The sequence below is a fragment of the Pelodiscus sinensis genome, chromosome 24, assembly GCF_052426305.1.
Source record: "Pelodiscus sinensis isolate ZL-2025 chromosome 24, ASM5242630v1, whole genome shotgun sequence".
Taxonomy (NCBI): domain Eukaryota; kingdom Metazoa; phylum Chordata; order Testudines; family Trionychidae; genus Pelodiscus; species Pelodiscus sinensis.
The window spans coordinates 12,039,101-12,056,781 of record NC_143075.1 but is presented as its reverse complement, the minus strand read 5'-3'; the positions used below and the strand labels follow the sequence as shown (position 1 = coordinate 12,056,781).

The window sequence follows — 17,681 nt, the reverse complement described above, 5'->3', positions numbered from 1 at the left end:
TCCCATACTGGAACTCCAGCCCCCTATAACTGCTCCTGTGGAGCTGGAGCACACAAAATCTACAGGCCTGAACCCCTTGGGCTCTGGTGTGTGAGGGAAATATGGGTAATGTCTTTCTCAGATGAGCTTTTTTTTTTTTTTTGGCTTCTCACTTGTATGTGGCCCCTGACTGATTTTTCTGTGGGTCAGCAGTGCCTGACCCAAAAAAGGTTTCCCACCCCTGGATTAGGTGGATACACTGGTATTAACTCCTCAGATCCCCTTTCTCTGCTTGCAACTCATTAGGCCTCTGCTGCTTCTTCACTGGAAAATGAATGAGGCGTCACAAAAAATGAGGAGTAACGTTAGTTCGAACCAAGGGGTTTGATTCTAACTAACGCGGCCCGGAGCGCACTTCCTGGTTCGAATCAGTTGGTGATCGGAATAGCGCGCGGGTGAGATTATGCTAATGAAGTGTGGGATATTTAAATCCCCGCATCATTAGCAATTTTGGTCGGCTACATTTGCATCCCTATCTCGAGATAGGGAGCAAGTGTAAACATATGCAAAGGGAGATATTTGTCCCTCCCCTGAAAAACACCAAATTCACAGGCTTGGTGAGGGGATTTAGGCAGGAGTTCATAGAATCATAGAACACTAGAACCGGAAGGGACCTCGAGAGGTCATCGAGTCCAGTCCCCTGCCCTCAAGGCAGGACCAAGCACCGTCTAGATCATCCCTGATAGATGTCTATCCAAACTACTCTTAAATATCTCCAGTGATGGAAATTCCACAACCTTCTGAGGCAATTTATTCCAGTGTTTAACCACCCTGACAGTTAGGAAGTTTTTCCTAATGTCCAACCTCAACCTCTCTTGCTGCAATTTAAGTCCATTGCTTCTTGTCATACGAGGCCAAGGAGAACAATTTCCCCCCCTCCTCATTGTAACACCCTTTTAGATACTTGAAACTGCTATCATGTTTCCTCTCAGTCTTCTCTTTTCTAAACTAAACAAGCCCAGTCCTTTCAGTGCTCCCCCATAGATCATGGTTTCTAGGCCTTTAATCATTTTTGTTGCTCTTCTTCAGACCTTCTCCAATTTCTCCACATTTTTCTTGAAATGTGGTGCCCAGAACTAGACACAGTATTCCAACTGAGGCCTAATTAGTGCAGAATAGAGCAGAAGAATGACTTCTCATGTCTTGCTCACAACACTCCAGTTAATGCATCCCAGAATCCTGTTTGCTTTTTTTTTGCAACTGTGTCACACTGTTGACTCATTTAGCTTGTGGTCCATTATGTCCCCTAGATCCCTTTCTGCAGTACTCCTTCCTAGACAGTCACTTCCCATTTTGCATGTGTGAAACTGATTGTTCCTCCCTAAGTGGAGCACTTTGCACTTGCCCTTATTGATCTTCATCCTATATACCTCAGACCATTTCTCCAGTTTGTCCAGATCGTTTTGAATTATAACCCCGTCCTCCAAAGCAGTTGCAATCCCTCCCACCTTGGTATCATCTGCAAACTTAATATGTGTACTCTCCATGCCCTCATCTAAATCACCAATGAGGATATTGAACAGAACCGGTCCCAAAACTGACCCCTGCAAAACCCCACTTGTTATGCCCTTCCAGCATGACTGTGAACCATTAATAACTGCTCTCTGAGAATGGTTATCCAGCCAGTTATGCACCCACCTTATAGCAGCCCCATGTAGGTTGTATTTCCCTAATTTATTGATAAGAAGGTCATGTGAGATCATAGCAAATGCTTTACTAAAGTCTAGGTATACCACGTCTACCGCTTCTCCCTTATCCACAAGACTTATCCTATCAAAGAAAGCTATCAGATTGGTTTGACGTGATTTGTTCTTTACAAATCCACGTTGGCTGTTACCTAGCTCCTTATTATCTTCCAAGTATTTGCAGATGATTTCCTCAATTACTTGCTCCATTATCTTCCCTGGCACAGAAGTTGCGGGAGGGAACCTGAGAGACCATGGGGCTCAATCAAAGCAGCTATTCTAGGCAATGGCCACTGTCTTGCCATATCCTCATGTGAAGGTTTCCTCCTGGAGTATCTGCCTTATGTGTGTCTCCACTGACCTCTTTGGATCCAGCATGGGACCCACCATTGTGTCTCCCAGTACTTATGTATCTTCCACAAAGACTTCTGCCCAGCCTCGCACAAATGGGAGTCTCACCCACTGGGAATGCGCTGTGATCCTCACATCCAGTATGTGTCTCTGGCTTAGGAAGCAAGCTGGCCGCTGTGAGGAGAGGCCACAGCAAACCAGTTTGGGTTTTCATAGGACCAGAATAGACAATGGGGGAAAATAAATAGAAATAAGCAGTCTGGCTACTTCCAGTTGGGAGTTGCCCTTCTACTTCTCTCAGCATGTTGCAGTTGAATTCCCTTCTGAGCAAGTGGCAGAGTACGCTGCCACTAACAGGGCCCTGGGTCAGGGCCCGGTGGAGTAGGGTGGGCCTGGGCCCCCCTACTGGGGCCACTGCCCCAGACTACTGACTTGAACCATCAGGCTGTGCTTCTCTGAACCCTAGGGCTGTTGCTACTGATTCTAGCCATCAGACTGCCCAGCCCCAAACCCATTGCTGACTTGAGCCATTAGGCTGTGCAGCCCTGAACTGAGGGCTGTTGTCATGGACTCTAGCCCTGGTGCCATGCTGACCAGTGAACAAAGGGGCTACACTACTGACCCCAGGCCACTAGGCCTCAATGCCTCAGGGTGACGAACAGGCGGCGTTCACACCCTTTGGTACCCGCTCCCTAAGGGATGGGGTGTGCACACGCTGCAACAGAGGCCCATTTCGATATTAGATGGAGCATGCGCCAAAGCACCATGTTGTCAACAGAGGGACGTCCCAGGGCGGCTCTGCCTTGTGATCATTTGCTTGGTTTTGTTTTGTTGTGAAAGATACCGATCTGTTTGCTGTAGCTGAAAGGGAACGGCATAATGGCAGGAGCACAGTAACCTTGCTCCTTTACCTAAGTGCCGCTCATCATTTATTCCATACTTGGCAGCAGAGGACAGAACTTCTCCGACTGCTTAACAGTTGACTTACTTGGCAAGTGGAGTGCATCAGACACAGGCTAAAGCCAGAGTTTGAGGAGTCAGGACCAGGATTCCCTCTCAGCTGAGCGCTTGGATGGCTGCCCAGGAGAGATTCAGGTGCCGCCCCAGCTGTTTGGCAGAGCACCCACAGCCACTCATAACCAGCAGTGTTTTTGTTGGTGGTGCACATCCACACATGCCTTGGGGCACATAACAAAATTTATTCTGCACATGGATGTAAAAAATTAAAGGGGACATTGGTCAGGACCCATCAGTGCAGGCTGGCATCAATCGGGGTAACTCAATAGAGTTACCCCAGCATACAAATGATGTAAGTGAAAGGAGAATCAGGCTCTGTAGTGGACTTCTTCCCCCTGCCAGGGACAAGATGAATGCAGAAGCTTCTTTTTGCAGGCATACAAACCCCAGGACGGATGCAAATTTGTTCTCCCTTGCCTCTGCCCCTTCATTTTGCACCCCTCTGCTCCCATTACTTACCCATGTAAATATTAGGATGTGGGAAAAAACCCTGCCCTGTCTTCCACGGATGCAAAGTATGGGAGAGGAAAAAGTCTACTTCTCTGTCCTAAGTAGTTATATGGCCCCTGATCCCATAAATATCTCAGAGACCCTCTTCTCCCCCTCACACAGCTTGGTATACAGATCTAGCTCTGTCTATCCTGGGAGCCTGGTTAATACCTGACAGTGTCCCTTTAACCTTTGTTTTATTTATAAGTAATAGATTGTTTCATAGCAGTGCATCAACTTCTTATGGAACAGGCCAAGGCTCAAGGTACTTGCCCATTGGAGCTTACAAATACAGTAAAACTCCAATAGTCCGGCACTCCTGATAGTCCGGCATCAAAATGGCAAGAGCCTAGTGAGTGAGCTTTGGCAAAAAATGACTCACAAGGTAACAGCGGCAGCAGCTGAACTGAGCAAAAAGGGTAAAAAAGGCTTAAAAAAACTAAAACATTACAGTATACTGTATACAGTATGTACAATAAAAAGGGTTAAGAACACTTTATATACAGTATATAATGTATACAGTATATATATAACCAGTTTATAGTACCTCCTGATAGTCTGGCATATTTGATAATCCGGCACGACCTAGGTCCCATAGGTTCCGGATTATCGGAAGTCTACTGTAGTAAAAAGTGTGTAAAAAGCAATGTGCGTGCCCTGGGTTCGACAGAGATGTAGGTATTTAAGGTGCAGCTCTTTGCCATTCTTCATCCACCCCTTTGCAACCCTTCCAAAATAAATATTCTGGGGGACTGAGGCACAGAGAGAAGAACAGTTCAATTGCCTCTCGTTGGGAGGGTAGGGAGCCATTCAAAAGTGCCTGTGAGAATCACTCGGACGTGTGCTCTTGAGCCATGCGCTTTTGACAATCCCACCCTGTGAGCCGTAGATGCACATCGCCTCTGAAAAATCAGGCCATGTGCAGCTTGACACAGGTGTCTGTGGCATAGCTGGGAATCAAGCTCAAGTCTCCGAGCAGTGACTTAGCTATGGGACCATCCATCCACCTCTCCTTTTCAGGGGAGGCTGCACCACTGCTCCCAAGCGGCTTCTCACAGCATTTCTGCAGCGTTCCTTCCTTTCCGCCTTCTGCTTGCATGTGACCCAGAGCCCTGGATAGAATCTTTCAGGCAGATCTGCATGACAGGTGCCCCCAGACGTCTGGCTCCGACTCCAGAGGCTTTTCTTTTGAACATGAGGTCTGTGCTCCTTGTCCTCTGGAGAGCAGACTCCCAGGATAACCTTGCACCTGAAGATGTAAAATCAGTCTGTCAGCCACTGAGCATGGTGAATGCCCAGCCCACATACACACACGCAACAAGCTCTACAGTTGGAATATTTGTTTAATCTTTTTCAAGAATAAAATGAAATATTTACGGCTGTTTCCCTTCCAACCCTTTCCGCTACCCTGGAGTGATTTTAAAGCGAAACGTGGAATCAGCTTCTCCAATATAAATATATTTTGCCAACAGATCTGAAAATCCGCCGTCTATGGCATTACCCGAAGGACAGGGGGAGCCGACAGAAAGTGAGTTCACTGCAGGAAAATTTGCAGTCCCTTCCAATGGAGACAAAACAAATCACATGTTGTCCATGGCCCTGCAGGTCACGGGTGAAGTAGTGCCAGTTCCCCAAGTCTGAGGAAGAGGAGGAGAGAGGGAAAACAAGGGAGCCAGCTGGCCAGTCACAGAGCTATCTGTTTACTTCATTTGTCTGTCAACGTCTGTCCTTTTTTATCAATTTCTCCATCTGTTTCTCTCTCACACAAACACACACACACACAGTTTGGGAAAAGGTTATCAGCCCCATTGGCAGCTATATTTCTGTCCCTGGCATCAAAGCTTCCCACACGCTGGCTGGCACCTGAGAGGTACCATTGCCTCATTTCAGTTCTCAGAGGTGAGAGTCTGAGTGGAGAGGGCCCCCATGCCACAGCAAGAAACATCTCATGCAACCATGGGACATAAATTGAAGACAGACTCCTGGCTGAGGGTCCGCCCCTGCCCTGTACTGCTCCACTGAACTTAAGAGAGCGGCACAAAAAGTTTGCCCCCAGTTAAATATGTTTTTTGGGTGGGGAATCTGCTTTGCTTTTTAGTTCTTGACAGTGTTCTACAACGCTGAACGGGCAAGGGTCGGGTGACAGCAAGCAAAGGGAGGGCTGGGAGATGGGAGTGTTGAGAGCCATTGCGTTGCGGAAGCAAGCTGGCCAAATCAAAACTGGACCAGTTAAGCAGAAGCAGAGGCAAAGGCAGCATGTTATGCTGCTGGGCAGTGCAGCAGGTGGAGGAAAGGAGAAGACGTTCAGGATCGTGCCAACCTATAACATTTTCTTGGTCTCCCAAAAGGGCTCCTTGGTGCTCTGGAACACACCGTTGCTGGCCAGATGCATGGTGTGTGGTATTAACTCCAGCTCTGAAGCAAGCTGTACCACATTCCACTTACCTGTGCCCAGAGGAACATAAAAACACAAGAATGGCCACACTGGATGAGACCAAAGGTCTATCTATCCCAGTATCCTGTCTTCCAACAGTGGCCAATGCCAGGAGCCCCAAAGGGACTGAACAGAACAGGGAACCATCAAGTGATCCCTCCCCTATTATCCATTCCCAGCTTCTGACAAACAGAAGCTAAGGACACCATCCCTGTCCTTCCTGGCTAGTAGCCATTGATGGACCTAACCTCCATGGATTTATTTAGTTGTCTATTGAACCCTGTTATAGTCTTGGACTTCACAACATCCTCTGGCAAGGAGTTCCACAGGTTGCCTGTGTGTGGAGGGAAACAATCATGTGATAAGGGTGATTGACAAAAGAGAGCATCTGTCAGCGGGAGTGGAGGAGAGATGGCTCTGCTGTGCAGGGCAGAGGCGGTTGTCATCTAGGCCGATGAATTACTTGGGGCAACACAGCGTTGAGTAGCTGCGTGTGTTGCTATGGGTTTGGTAAGAGGTGAACGTGTGCTGGTTGGCTTAGGTGGCAGAATCCCTATCACCAGTCTGGGAGGATGGGTGCTAGGTGACGGCATCTGAATTAAGGGTGGACTGCACCTGGAACCTTGATAGTGTCATCTACAAAGGGAGCAGCTATAGCCAATGGGACTCTGAGAATGTGTGTGTGTGTGTGTGTGTATGTGTGTGTTGCTATAGGCTCTAGATAGTGTATTAATCTTGACCTTGTGCAGATGGACCCATCTTCCCAGCATCGAACATGTGCACGTGTGTGCTAATACGCAGAGACAGAGAGCTATGAATTAAAAACGCCATAGGCAACCCAAGAGAAGAAAATAAAAACAACCCAGAAACTCCTTGAAGGATGGCATTTATGTCCTAAGTTGTAAAACTAGTTGAGCTCCCCAAAGACGTGGCAGTAACAGAATCTAGCTGTTGGAACCCAGAGACGCATTGTTCTGATTTAATAATTAATGGGGAGTTAATTGAGGCTTTTACTGAACTGAAACAGGATAAAAGAAACCTGCCAGTCTGGATGGGAAGCTTTCCCTGTGAACAAGTTCATTCAGTTCCCCTGGGACTGCCCATCTCCCCCACCCCTCTTCCCTCTGCCATTCTCTCCTCTCGCCTGCCTCTCCCCAAAAGGGTGTAGTGTGAGACCACTTCTGCTCTTCCCTACTCAGGAGAAGCTGGGCAGAAGTGGAGGCATTTGGGAGGTGGGGAGGAGACAGAGGCAAGTGAATGAAGCTTTGCTCCTTCCCTCTCTTGGGTCATTGTTTGATACGGATTTTCCATATTCTCCATGACTTGGGAATCACTGAGCCGTGCAGCAGCCTCGAAGGATGCTTCCAAAGAGACAGACAGAGGGAGCTGCAGGAAAAGCTGGCTTGGTGCCAGGTTGAAGGAAGCAAATAATGACACAGGTTTATCAACTGCAGCTTTGGCAATGGGAATGCTCTGAAGGAACTGAAATCAGAATGCCTTTTAACTCCTTAGAGCCTAGGCTATGCATGGGGGAAAAAACACATATTTGGCCAGCACCTTGGAAAATGCCAGGTCAGGGGCCTCAGCAGCTGAATCCTCCCACTGCAAGGCCAAGGGATTGCCCCACTGCGACACAATACATGCTAGACATGGCACTGATGCCGCGCTGGAAGTGAGACTACCTGAAAGGCCACGTGTCATGGTCCATGGTCTGTTGACATCAACGGGGGCCTTTCATTGGCTTCCATAGGTTTGGGTTGGGCCCTGATTTCCATTCTTTATTACATTTCTTGGGACATAACAGCATCAAGAGGCCACCCAGGAGAGATCTAGGTGCTGCCCAGTTGTTTAATAGAGTGCCCACAGCCACCAGCATGTGTTTTTCCTGGTGGTGCACATCCACACATGCCTCCGTGTACCTAACAAAATGTATTCTGCACATAGATGGAAAACTTAAGAGGGAACGCTGCCCACCGTATTTCTGAGTCTCAGTGCAGTGATGAGACAGCCCAGCTTATTTTAATTCCTTCTCCTCCTCCTGCTGCTCCTCTCTCCCCCTCCCCAGGAGGCTCCCACCGCTCTCATCAGGTCTGTTTTTTTTTCCCGATTTAAAATCAGCAGCCTGGTCTCCAGAGATGCTGAGCACCCACGTTGCCAACTAGAGAGGACGGGAGATGCTGGTACTCAGCATCTATGCAAGCCAGGCCCACAGCCTACCGCTGACCCTCCTGGCCCTTTCGCTTCGTCTTACTTGGGGGGGGGGGGGTGCTGCTTGTGAGCATACGGCTTGTGTGTCCCTGGGAGTGGATCTGGGGGCAGCTGTGCCTGAGTGCTCCATTTAGGCCTGTTAAATCAGATGCAGTCTGTACGATGAGGGCGGGGAAGGCACAGGAATCCCAAGGGGCTGCTCTGAATTTGGGACTAAGATTTAGTTTGTTTACTTCCCTTAGGAGACTTGGCAAGGGGGCAGAGAGGGGTTAAGGTCTGGACTAGGATTTTGGATCTAACCTGGATTTTTTTTTAAAAAATTAACTTTGATAAATAGGAAAAGCTGCCCCTCCAACACACTCACACACACACAGTTGCACACACATTTGAGGGTGTTCCCCTCCCCTGCTTCCCCCCATCCCACTGCTCAAGTGGATGATTAGGAAGGTCAGTTAGCCAGTGGTGCCTGGGAGATTTACCTCAGCAGTGCTGACCTTGGGTTCAGGTCCCTCGCCCCCTCCCCTTGCACAGCTGCTTTCAGTTTTCTAATTAAGGTCTTTTGTGCATCCCCTCCCTTTGGACTTGCAGCCGCCAGTCATTCTCCCTGGCAGCGTACAGCCGGGGGGAAGGGGAGGCTCATACATTCATCTGCAGTGAGATTCCCATTCAAGCCCTGCTGCTCTGGCTGCAGCCAGGATTATATTGGAGAGGGGGTGGGGGAGCTTTCCCATTTTCCCTTCAGTAATTGCTCTTCAGCTACTGCCTCCCAAATGGACCTTTTTAATTTGCTTCCTTCTGTTTTTCTGGGTCCACCTAGCACGGCCACGAGGGAGGCCCCTGGCTAGAGAGCCAAGCATGGGCAAGGCTGAGCTCATACATCACTGATGTTGGAGAGTACCACTAGTACAGGCAAGGTATGTGATGCCCCCCTCCCCAACTCGTGAGTTCAGAGCCAGCCTCTGGGAACAGAGCAGCAGTGCCCTAATCCAGCTAGGTGCATGACTTTTCTCTTACCACACGGTGGGCGTGTTGCAGTGACTCAAGGGAAGCACACACTGACATAATGGGTGGAGATGAGGCTTTCAGTCTCCCTCCATAGCCTCAGTCCCACCTATGCCCACTAGTCCTATAAACTACCAAGAGGAAAATCTGTAAGGGGCCCTCTGGAGCACAGATCCCAAAGAAGCAGCATCATTGCAGACAATGAATTGTTGCCTTAACTCAGTGGTTTTCAAACTACGGGTCGTGACCCAGTACTGGATGGTGGATTGTCGGGCACTGGGTCTCGTTGCTGCTGGGCAGCGACCTGCCTGTCCTGGCACCGCAGACTGCGCAGTGCCCCAGAAGCAGCTGGGAACAGTTCTGGCTCCTGGGAGTGGGAGTGAGGGGGAGAGCGCACAGGGCTCCACACGCTGCTCCTGCCCTGAGCACTAGCTCTGCACTCCCACAGGCTGGGAACCTGCTGGTGGCTGCGCCTGGGGTACACCACGGTCTCTGGTGGCAGGAGAGGCAGAAAGATGCCTTAGCCCCGCCCCCCTCACGGTACTGCTGAGTGAGAGCCGCTTGAGGTAAGCCCCTCCTGTCCCAGTCCTGACCCCCTGCAAGCCAGAGCCCAAAGCTCTCCTCCTCAGCCCCACCCTGGAGGCCACACCCCAGTCAAATAATGTTGGGTTGTGAGCACCAACAATTTTCTTCAGCTGGGTCGTGAGAAGAAAAGTTTGAAAGCCTTAATCCCTGTTCCCTAGGTAAAGGCATGTTCTCCCCAACCCTGAACGTACCTTCTTTCATGCACTGTGTACTTCTCCCGAGCGAGGCCAGCATACCATGTGCAGGCAGAGATTCACCATCCCCAAAGCATCTGGTTCTTGGTGATCTGCTTGAATGCAGAAGGAGGCTTCTCCCGGAAGGCAGGTGCTGATCTGCTGTCCTTTGTTTTGAATCTTGGCTGTGGTGATGTGCGGAGACTGACCATGGAATGGGGCGTGCTACTGCTTGCACAGGTCTGCCCCAGCGTCTGGCAATCAGGTAACACACCCTGGAGACCTGTGAGTGAGTATCACAGCCACTTTCATGGCCTAAAAGGGTTAATGCCTCTGATTGGAGTCATGTCTTAGCCTGATTCTACCTGCCTAACCGTATGAGGAGTCTGGATGCCAGGTTTGCAACTGCCCTGGGCCCCATGCTTTGTGTGTGTGTGGGGGGGGGGAGCTGCTTCAGAGGGACACAGGGTCCAGGGCAGCCTGGAATCTAAGTGGGAGCTTGGTGCCAGCAACAGTGAGCAAGCCAGCCCTAGCCAGTCCCACTGCTCTGCCCCTTCCCTACCCCGCCTCCATTCCACCTCTTCCCCCAAGCCCTGTGCACCTCTTTCCCGCTTCCGCCCCTCTCCCAAGCAGTGCTGGGAGCCAGCGTTGGGGAGTGGGGCAGGCAGGGCCAGGTCACTCACTGCTGCTGGCACCGCCCTCCCCACTCCCACTAGCCTCCCAAGCTACCCTGCACCCCACGTCCTATGGATGGGACGGATAGCTTTGAAAATAGAAGCCCAAATATTGGTGGAGCTGTGCCCACGTTCCTGAATATTGGTGGAGCACGGGCATGATGGGCTCATATAACTTGCCACCTATGACGAGGAGGCCTGTTAGAATCAAGGGGGCTGCTTGGGGAAGCCAGATCAAGGGTGTTGTCTCCTGAGTGGTAAAAGGAGCATGTAGCAGAGCTGTAAAGCGTTACACGTTATGGTAACCTGGGAAACATTCAGGTTTGGGCTAGGAATGTGAATGACGAGTCGACTATACGATAAGCAAATGCTTATTGGATAGTCAACAGACTAGTTGACTAGTCGCTTCCCCCTTCCCTTCCCTTGCTGCCTTTATCAGAAACAGGCAGCAAGGGGGGGGGGGGAAGACGGGGTGCTTCAAAGCGGCAGCACCACATAGAGCCCTGGGCCAGACCCTGGGCTCAACGCGGCGCTGCTGCTTTGAAATGCCATGTGCAGCTCCCGGGGCCAGCTGGGAGCCCAGGCTGCACATGGTGTTGTCAAAGTGGCAGTTTCGCGTGGAGTCCAGGGTCAGTGGGGAAAGTCCCTGCTCATATCTCACACTCTCACACACAAAACCCCCAAATGCACAAGACTAGCTGGGGCTGTGGGACAGACACGGAGGCAGCCCCTCACTAACACAGCCTGCTGGGCTTTGCTCGTCTGCTGTTGTATTTTGTCTAGTGAATAGAAACGGCGGTATCAGGTTTCAAGTACCCCCCCCCCCCCGCCTCCTTTTTTTTTTTGGCTGCTAAATACATTAGCCCAGGCCTGCTCTGCCCTTCAAACAAACGAGGTTTGCAGGAATTTATGATGTTTTGTGTGTCTGTGTTGCCAGTACCTACTGGCAGCAGAATCTGAGGGGATCCCTTGGCACACTTATCTCTCAGTCAACTTTGCTGGCACCAGGGGTAGGGTGCACACGCCAAGCCAGGAAACAGATACACACATGAGATTGTTGGTTTTTCCTTCCCACTGCCTGCACTTGGAGGAACCCAGTCAGCAGTGTGCACATCAGCAGGCAGCAGATTACAGAGGGTAGAATAGGGGCCACGTGGCAATGAGACAAGGCAGAGGAAGGAACATGAAGAACAGAATTCTGAAGATAATCACCTGATTCCTGATGGTCATAAGACCACGATAAGTGCGTACAGGGAGGCAGATTGTAGGTCAATGCATAGTTTTTCTTTTGAGGCTTTGTTTACACTTAAAACTTTAAAACACTGCCACTTTAAACTAAAAGTGTGGCCACAACATGAGCGCTGGGGGAGAGCTCTCATAGTGCTCTGGGTAAACCACTATCACGAGGGGAGTATTCATGCTCTTATCCCTGTAGCCTGGTTCACACTGGCACTTTACAGTGCTGTAACTTGCTGCACTTTGGGGGTGTGAGTGTGTGTGGTTTTGTTCACAATCCTGCGCCAGAAAGTTACAGCGCTGTGAGGCGCCAGTGTAGACTTGGCCTAAAAGGGTATTTTTTACCTGAGGCGATGACGCTTGTGTAGCTAGGGGGAAAGAATGAGAGGGTTCGTGTAGCATGGCCTCCACGGTGGCATCTGACCTGTTGGTCATGGTGATGTTGCTGGGAAAACGGTCTTAGAAAAATTATAGACTTGAGAGATGCTGAACTCTTGATGCTCTGATCCAGTGTTTCTCAACCTTTTTTTTTATAAAGTACCCCTTAAAAAAAAAAAAGTACCCTCAGTACCTATAGTTTTCAGACACACACAATTTTGTTCTGCCATTGCAACACATTTGTTTAAACAACTTAATCATAGCCGGGCAGGCGATGAAATTTTTAGGTGTAAAAAGTACAAAAATAATAAAGCGCTGTAAAACTTAAAACAAAAATTCAGGTTTCTCCACATTTCAGTTGTGTTGACGTACCCCCCCCCCCCCAGAATTCTCTTGAGTACCCCTAAGGGTATTCATACACAGGTTGAGAAACACTGCACTGAGCCACTTGGTTTCCTGTGGCTGTTTTTGCTTCTGGGTTTGGTATTTTTTTTTAAAAATCTCATTGTTTCTTCTAAAATGAAGTGTGGCACAGAAGCAACAGAACAGTAGGGATGTCCCAGGCCAGGTCGACACTAGGGGAGAGAGTCAACTTAAGAGATGCAACTCCAGCAATATGAATAGCATAACTTGAGTTCACATACTTTAGGTTGAATTTCCATGGCATCCCCAAATACTGGAATTGACAAGGGCGCCATCAGTAGTCAATTTAGTGGGTCCTTACTAGACCCTGGAAGATCGATCTCTGCACCTTCAGTCTCCTGGCAAGGAGACACAAAGCCCCCAAAGTGCTCAGGAATGGCCTGACTCTTCTCCCATTTAAATCAACCTCCTGATTTCAACAAGAAGGCTTAGGCCTGTTCTTCAGCACCTTTGAAAACCCCAGTCTTCCTTTGCAAGTGGATATCAACACTTAGGAGACTTAAGCCATTCAGAAACCAACCTGAGGCCAGAACAAAGGAATGGGAGTCAACACTCTTGGATTCTGTTCTTGAAGCACTATATGACCATGTACAACCCACTCAATTTCTCTGAGTCTCAGTGTATCTATCTGTAAAATGGGGATAGCAATATATAACTACATCTCACAGGTATGCCTGCAGCTTTTAAACCCTTATAGAAAGGGTACAATTGAAGGGTAAAGAATTAGTTGCAGATTCACTCTTCATTAATCATTATTGTAATTCATTTTATTTTGAATTAAGCTGATGTAAAATAGTTCACAGGGGATGGAGATTGGCATGCTGTTCTGATCCTCAAAATGCTGATGTGGGACTCTGTAACATACCTTCAGTTTCCTCCTTAATTTACTTTGAATATTGGGAAAAGATTTGGTACAACCCAGGCCTGATTCTCCCTGGCTTTGGACCTTGCATTCACAGATCTACCTCGGCTACCCAATCACGCTTACATAAGCAGTAGAATTTTATACCTTGTTTGTAAAAGCGCACGTGACTATGTGAGGGGCAAGCCAAAGGAGAATGAGTCCCAATATTTTATTACAGGGGTGTCTGTAAAGGACGTTTGATGGATTCATAAGGGTGAAGAGTGACTGAAATGAGGCTTATACAGCCTGCATTTACTCTTTTTTTTTTTGTACAGTGATATGGTCCATACAGTGCTGCTTCTTAATATAGATGGAGTCCAGTCGTTTTTGTGGGCTGGACTGTTGGGATCACAATGAAGAGTTGCACACTGGTCGTGTAGTCTCCATGATTGTATGAGGTGAGTGTAGCTGCAGTCTGCCCCCTTTTGTGTACACCATGGGGTTCTGTGCAGGCTGGCCGGGTGGCCCTCAACAGGATCTCCCTGCGCTGCCAAGCGAATGTAAGAGAAAAGCATTGATTGTGCTGTGTTTTATAAGAAAACTGGTACATAAACAAAATAAATCTCAGACCCAGCTGGAGCAGGAGCTGTGAAAGCTGAGGAAGGCAACACTAGAAAATGAGCCCTGGGCTGGGGAGATTTATTGAAATATGCCATGTGTGTCTGTGTTTTTTTTTTTTTAAGTAATAGAAAAGTAGGGCTCTAATGGTCATGCGGCAACCATATAAAGCCCAGGTGAGGAAATGAATGTAAATGACAGGGAAAGTATTTTTTTCTTTAACGAGAAAAATAAAAAACCAAAGGGAAACCCAGAGCAACATGCTACAGGAGCCGAGTGGAATCAGCCAGGCCTGAGGCACAAACAAAGGACACACCTGGGCTCCCAAGGTCTTACCTCGACTCTTGCCTGATGTCTCCCTGTAGCATCGGAGCTGGAGGAGGAAAACAGCTTGCGGGCTCTTTCTCCCCCCTGGGTCCCAGAAACCCTAAGGCCAGCCCTGAGGGCAGGTGTGCGTCAGAGAGAGACAGACCGAGCTGTGTCAGACGGAGGGAGAATTTAACTCAAGAAAACAAAACAATAATAATAAACCTCTAATCCATTTAGAGGAACCCTCACCTCCTGCTTGAGATAGGAGACTGGGAGCTGAAGAAAGTGCAAGAGCAAACGAACCCAATGAATTAGTCTTAACTATCGTGAAAACAGCGCTTGTGTAAATGAGGACCCGGAGGGCCAATAAGCAAGCTGTAAAATGTTACAGGAGGGAAGTAAGTCAGGGCTGTAAACCTGGAAAGTCAAGACTGGGTAGCCAGGATCTGGAGCATAAAACGGGAGATTAAAGGATGATGAATGAGGCGCAGCGGTGGATGGCACGCACGCTGGTAGGGATTCTAATTCCTGTGGCCTAGAGACAGGCTTTCTCTGAGCATTGCAAGGGACTGAGAAAAGACTGAGGTGCACGCTGTGAACTTGCAGGGAGGGGGGAGAGCAAACAATGGTTGATAAATAAAAGAAGGGAATATAATCAAATCAGCATTGAGTGTCTTTGATTTAGGAGGACACCAATGAAAAGAGAAGAGCGAGAGGAAAGCAGGGTGGGAGCTGCTGCTGGGTGAGGCTGTGCCTTGAGTGAGATATAGTGCGGGCCCTAAATTATCATCATCATTATTTTTTGGCTGGACTGTGTTGTGGCATCAATAGCAATTTACACTCTGGAGGAACAGCACTTACTACAGACTTGTCGTCATAAATTGTGCATTGTCCTTATTTATTTGCAACTTCATCCTGACCCACCCATCCCCCTCACTCCCTCTTCCCTTAGACACCCAACTGAGAGGGCGTGTCTTTGCCATGTGGCTTCAGAGCTGACATTTCACCCCAATGGAGGGTCTCCAGCCACACTTTCTTGTTCTCCTTTCAGGAAGAGGGGAGCATTTTCTGAATGTTTCCATTCCTGGTAGGAGGCTAGCACAGGCTCAGAAGAAGAGGCTAACGCCACTGCAGATAGATCCTGCTAACAGGGAGCACTTCATGAGCCATATGACTGATTGGTACTTCCATGACATTACTACTCTCTATTACACAGCTGAGAGTGCTTGGCCAATGTCAGCCATTTTGAACATCTGAGACAAAGGCCTGGTCTATACTACTGCAAGCAGGCCCACTAATGGGGAGGGATAAAAGGAGCAATTGCCCCTGGACTCGGAAAGTCTAAAATGCCTGGGGCTCTAGGCCCTTTAAATAGTTGCCCGCACAGTCATTCCGGGCAGCGCTGAGGGCTTGCAGCGGGGTGGCATGGGGCACTTGCTGCCCTGGCCCATCCCTTCTGTCCGAGGCACAGCCCCATGTCCAGGGGCCCAGCGTGTCTGTCAGTTCTCCTGACCATGGGCCATCGGTCTAACTTATGCAACATAAATAACTTAGCTCTACGTATCACTGACTCTCTCCCATCGACTCCAGCTACTCCTCTCATTCTGGTGGAGTACCAGAATCGACAGGAAAGTGCTCAGTGGTCGATTTGTCACATCTGTACTAGAGGCGATAAATTGACTCCCGCTGGATCAATCGTTGTCTGGTAGGAAGTGAAGACATGTCCGTCCAGTTACTTTACTGTTGCTCTGTGGGACAGATTGTACTAAGGGAAGAAGGGTCCATACTGTCCTTCTGTCCAAATCTGGACAGGCAAAAGCCCTCCCTGCCCCATAGCAGTATTACAAGATGCGTCCTCAAAACTATTTTGAGGCAGCCACAATCGCACATAGAAGCAGGTCAGCTATTTCTGGTGCATCCTTGGGCTAGCAGTGCTCAAGCTTCTTCACAGAATGAACAACATGCTAGTAGAGAAATTGTCTCATGGGCCAACTGCCCTCCCCTGGCATCCCTGTGGCATCTACAAAGGAAGGGTTTAATCTAGTCTGAGCACCATGTTACCAGCAACAATATGAGAACTGCGTCTTTAGGCAACAGCAAGATACGTGCTTGAGATACTTACCTGAGACATGATTTGCTGGTCTTGCTTGCTTCTGTGCTGTATGGGCTGCTTGGCTGTGGTCTCAGAAGGAACCTGTGAATTGGAAGGGTCCGTTTGATTGAGTTTCCTAAAGCATCCTTTCTCTCTGCATCCCCAGAGAGGTTTTTCCTTCTGCAGAAAATAGGATTTTTGTGCCAAGAAGTATGGTAGAGCCATTGGAAGAGCAGCAAAGCAAGACAAGTTTAAATACTCTGTACATCCAAGAGAGGAAGGTTGGATAGATATCTGAGACTTTTCCAAGCTTGTCCTGTGGGGAGGGACTGTCATCTGGACAGCTGAGAACCCCAGCAGAGTAGAACTTTATGACAAAGCCAAACCACCATATTATTCAGGGAAACAAGTGCAAACAGGGAGCAAAGTCCCCACTGATGCCTCAGGAGCCCAGGCCCACGGATTTAAAACCATGGAAGCAGGTGTTGGGTCTAGTCTGGTAACTGTCATTCAGCATCTCATCCCCCTTTCTCCTCCCTTTGCTCAATCAGACAGTTTTACCATTTTGGGATCCCTTGGGCTGGGAGAGGAAGAGGAAAGCAAGAGGAAGAGGCAGAAGCTCATTGAGTAAACTGGTTCCTGGGACCAGGAAGGTTTCCACTCAGGGGCAGCTGATGAGCTTCCTAACTAAAGCTGGAGGTGTCCGATCCAAATGCCCTTTTCTCTGCCTGTCCCATGTAATCTCTCTCTTTTTGCCCTGTGTAGGCAGCAAGATAACAGTGGAAGCTGACGGTTGTGGACAGGGCATGAAGCAATTTCCCTCGCGTCTAGTATTGTATCAGACAGAGGCTGTACAGTTTACTGACTGACTCCTCTTTAGAGATGTGAGACCCCCCCCAGTTCTTCTCTTGTGTTTTGTCTCCTTCTGGAGACTGACAACGTGTGGCAGCCAAAGCTAGACATCCAGGACAGCAGGCAGAAAGGAGCCAATCCAGACAACTTAACGCAGTTCCTGGCACATCCATCTTCATAAATGGCTTTGGGAGTATGCAATCAAAGAGGACACAAGCTGTGCCCTGCTTGTTGCTAGCACAGCCAAAGTCCTCTCGTCTAGTATATGAGGA

At 48.9% G+C, this 17,681-nt stretch overlaps 1 protein-coding gene across 1 annotated transcript in view; it reads left to right on the top strand.

Annotated features, from left to right (window-relative positions):
• SAMD11 (sterile alpha motif domain containing 11) overlaps positions 1–17,681 on the top strand; it is a 397,470-nt gene that overhangs the window by 100,312 nt on the left and 279,477 nt on the right. Inside the window, exon 7 of the mRNA XM_075906866.2 lies at positions 13,874–13,996. The gene's annotated coding sequence lies outside the window, so the exon portion shown is untranslated. The remainder of the gene's footprint in view (positions 1–13,873; positions 13,997–17,681) is intronic.